At 38.9% G+C, this 4,819-nt stretch overlaps 1 pseudogene; it reads left to right on the forward strand.

Annotated features, from left to right (window-relative positions):
• The first annotated feature begins 4,354 nt into the window (after nt 1-4,354).
• Nucleotides 4,355-4,819, forward strand: part of LOC138050974 (uncharacterized) — a 2,171-nt pseudogene continuing 1,706 nt past the window's right edge.

The raw sequence follows: 4,819 nt of genomic DNA on the forward strand, positions 1-4,819 counted from the left end.
CGCAGTGAGTCTGATTTACCTTTCCTACGTTTTCAACCTAATAAATGAAAGCTGTGCCATGAAGGAAACACACTCCTTGGGGGAGCGTATTGCTGCTTGGAAACTACCTAACAGTAAAAACATCTCCATCTAATCACACTTTAAAGGGGCTATGTCACGTTATTCTAGGGTGTTTAGGGGAAAACCTTAGATAATCACGACTTTAAAATTAAAAATGGTGATGTGGAATTCATTCTCTGATAAAATTATCTTTACATCACAAACAAGATGATTTTGAGCACAAAGTACCTTTATGCAGGTGATTTGCCATGAACTTGAAAAACCGTTGGGCCGACTTTTTTCAAGCTTACCCAAATGCAATCGTTTCAGTCTTGTCCATTTGTGTCCATCCATGCTTTTCTTTCTTTTTGCTGCAGTTCTTTTATGTTGTTCAACAGTTGTAAGTGGTTATAGCATAAAATACCCTCATAGAGCTCTGGAGATCACTTTGATACATTTCCTTAACGAAATGGATGAACAATTTGTGAATGTATAAAATGCAAGTCACGCTACGTTTGCTAAGTGTCACGAGGAATGTTATGAAATATTCGATGAACCTCTTCTTTCCCGGAAGCAAAGCTTAAATTACGAATTTATGAGATCGTCTGGCTTTCCTGTATATGCTAGTTGGCAGATTTTCTCTTCCTTTTATTTTCTGTACAAGGCAATGTTATTGTGCACTGTAATTTGCTCGTCAACAAGCACTTGACATGTGACCCTAAAATTCCCCCAGCTGGGAAACTGTGAAAACCCAGTTACGAAAGTAAACAGTTAAATAAAGCAATTATGAATGTTTCATGTCGTACAAGCTGATTTTGAGAAGCAAAATCTCTAAAACAGCAACCTCGAAACAGAAACATCGCGAATTTGCCATCGATATTTTGGTGACATGCATCTCTTTTTTTAACGTGAATCTTCGATGTCTTCTCAAAATATCAAAAGTTTTTATTATTTCTTACCCTCCTTGATGAATTTTTCGTATAAGAAGCTCGAACATTTCGGTTTGTCTGCCAGAGTGGCCGTGAATTGCCAGAATTGTGTGACAAGTGAAGTTGAAAGAAACGCTTTGTATGTGCTGTTTATAAGTGGCATCTGAACCGAAAAAACGGGGGTGCCCAAAAATGTTTTTGATGTTATTAAGGGACGAAATAATGGACTACAACGGGGCATAAAAGTTACTGTTGAGGCTTTTTGGCAACGGGAGATATTTGACTTCAAAATCATCAAATATTTGAATTTTTCAAAATGTATCACAACGCACTCACTCATTTGCCTCGGTTGATTGACAAACCGTCAATCAAACAGACTGACACTTGTTCCTTGTGTTTACTAAGGATGTATCAATATGTGTGTATACCCTCAAATCAATAGGTTAAATACTGTTGTACTGAGAGCTTCATGTATTTTGCCCAATTTGAAGCAATTTCCATGGTAAAAGTCTGATGAATCCAGGGGGGTAGCCTATCTCCCCCCTGAAAGATCCAAAACACAAACCAGTTTGTCTTTTTCAGTTTTGGGGTAGACCCTTCAGACTGGCAAAGTTTCATGGAAATCGGTGAGATGGCATGTAGCAGCCCTGCCTGGTGCTCCCGTGGACTCACTCTTAATATCTCACAAACTGCCCTAAATATCTCTGAATATCTCGTTTTTTAGGATCTGAATATCCATATCCTCCATTTTGAAACTGGCATCCATCATAACTGTGGGATACATCATTAAAAAGTAATTCCGCTGGACAATGGGGCGCTGGGTAGTTTGGTTGCTGGCTTGGATGAACAAGAAGGGAGAAAATATCTTGCAAGCTTGTAAAGTAAAAAACATTGTGATATTTGTGGCCAGGCCTAACTGGTTAAAGTGCCCCCAAGAAGAGGCTTGGAGGTGTTAAATATAAACTAAGGATAAGAAACTTTGACAGTACATTGATTGTGTTTTTTTTCTGTCTTAATGGTGCATCTCTGTCAATGTAGGGAGTGCAGATGGTCAATCGGGTCATGAAGATGCTCATTTTATCCCTGAGGCTGGCCGTATGGGAGAAGATCAGGCTAATCACGGTCCTGCTCATGGTGCGGAAATCAGTCAAGAAGCACCCACGAGAAGTCAGAGAAGGCTTGTTCAAAGGCGTACCAGGCGTGTTCAGAGCAAGTTGAGGGGCAGGAATAGGCCAAGAGCCAATAACTTGAACGAAAAAGCACTACCCACTTCTCAGGAAAGTCAAATCAGTGGTCTCCTTCCACGGCACGAGTGAGCAATGAAGCAGAAAGTACTTTCTTTCACGAAATCGAACACAAGAGATCATGTTGCCCAATGGATTCTTCATTGACATAGACAGAAGCTGTACAAGGAACCATTACACTCCCGTTCATACGGCAGAAGGTACTTGGAAGGTTTTACACCTGGACTGCTTTCAAGTAAAGCAATTGGTAGTCTTGAGTTGCCTGCAAAGATAAGAATAGAATCCATCAAACTCGTCACTAAGTAAAATGAAAAAAACTGTAGGTCTTCCAATGACTTCACAGATAAACAAATATCAGAAATTCCGGCCACAAATTTGGTCGGTGTAGTACTAGTACCATTACTGGTACCTAAATTCTTGTCTGGAGACCAAGAAAAGGTTTGAGAGGTGAAACAAGAGCTGTTTTGCTCAGAGCTATTCAAAAAGGTAATCTTTTGGCAGCAGTTTTGAAATCTGCCACGCTGGTTTCTTAATAACCAGTCTTGCTGGTCCTAAGCCCAAGAAAAGGATGAGGGGAGAAAAAATGACAAAAGATCACTCAATGTGCCTTATGCCTAAAATGTGTTATCCAGTAACCCATCAAAGGTAAGCTTACATCACACCGATATTTACTGCCTTAATTGCAAAGAGATAACTCTTTGCAATTAAGGCCATAAATATTGAGTTTTAGGCCGCAAATCACCGGTGTGACGTCAGGTTACTGTTAAGCTAAACTGCAATGTCTTGACTAATTGGAAGCTGGTCTATGAGCCTGAGAAATCCAGCGGTTAGATTCATGAGATCAGTTGATCACATCATGACATCACACAGACAGCCTTGAGCTATAATAGCTCAAGGCTTTTTGTATGATGTCATCAGGTGATCCGCTGATCTCATGGCACATCCAGCGTTTTGGCCTTTTGTTGGTTAATAAATGTGCGGACGTCACTGTGAATGCACCTCTTGAACTCTTCAATTAAAATTATTTATGCTTATACAGTTTCTGAATTTTTGACGGCAAGCTTCAGGAACTAATTCGTACCCCTTAAGAATAAGCTCTTTAACAGTATGATAACTTGAAGCTTGCTCTACAGTTTACTGCGTGTAAATTTCTCGAGCCTTACCTAATAACACACTGTGCAATAACATTGCCCAGTACTCCTTAGGCCACTTAAGACTTTCTGCTACTTTTTCAAAATGTAGAAACTATTTGTCTACAACTGTTTCGTGAAAAGAAGGAACTAGCTTTATATATTTAGTTACTTCAAAGTTACTACCAGAATGATTTGATCCCCCTGAAACCCCTAATTTTAGCTTTTTCGTTTCTAATTCATGTTCTAACCGCTGCTGTTCCAACTTTTCTTCTCGCTCTTTTTCTTCAAGCCTTCCTTGTCCCTCTTCTTATTTTCAAATTCAATCTGTTGCTGTTGTTCCCTTTCCTGTCTTTTCTTTTCTTCCATCCTTTCATTCCTTTCCTTTTCTTCCCAATCCAATCTTTGTTGCATTTCTAATTTCTTAAACTCTAACTGAAGCTGTAGTTTCTTTAACTCCGAATCAGATGTTTCAAATGTTTCTAAAACTGTCTCTTCGAAAACTTGTACACTCACTAAATGTTTAACAATGATATCCTGAATCTGTTTTTTTTTCGCATTGCTTTCTTAACCTCTAACTTTAAATGTTTTGCTAATGAAATAAGCTCATCCTTGCAAGATTTCGACAAACTTCTCTGGATCAAAATCCGCCATCCGAAAACTTGTCTTAGATTACTGAATAATACTCTCAAGGTAAATGCATAAATTCACTTTACTTAAATTCACTCCCCGACAGGCCCCCAATTTATGTTACAGTAACTTATTACCAGCAGAAAGATAACAACTTCCCTATTTCCACGAAACACATTTTATTTAACTGTAAACAATGTGAGACAACTTAACTCGAGCTAGCGACTACGCGTAGTACAATTTCAGTACAATTAACCCAATACTTCTCTATGCTTATATGACCACAGGCAAAGTACTGTCCTTCTCTTTGACGAGATCTCCAGAAGACTTCTTTCACAATATATGGTACTCCACAGAAACCAAGTGCAAACTTGACAGCAGAATGTCAGAATCACACAGAAACGAGGAAATCCCTTCACTTGTCACACAATATCACTTGGAAATCACAAACAGGGTACGAAGTCCCGAATCACAACAACAACCACCACCTGACTGGAGGGCCTCTTATATAAGTATCCAAAGAGAGTCTAGAAGTTTCCAAAAGTTACTATCTACATCTATTACAATAAACTCTATTTTCAAACTTACGAGTCACGGACTATTTTGAAATTGATTAGTCAAAGTTCTAGAAAATTCTTGAAACAACGCATTGCATGACATTGACCTTCGTGGACTTTCCAGATAATTCTAATCCTTGTAACACACTGAAACGTTTTGGATCCTTCCCCACAATCAAACCGAGTAAGTAAACGTTTTGAATTGTAGGATTTTGCTTCTTTCATGTTCGCTTATTTTACTGAAGCATTGGCTTCAACAATCACAAGAGGGGCTGGTTTTCCTGGCTGGT

Source organism: Montipora capricornis, chromosome 6, assembly GCF_036669925.1.
Source record: "Montipora capricornis isolate CH-2021 chromosome 6, ASM3666992v2, whole genome shotgun sequence".
Classification (NCBI taxonomy): Eukaryota; Metazoa; Cnidaria; class Anthozoa; order Scleractinia; family Acroporidae; genus Montipora; species Montipora capricornis.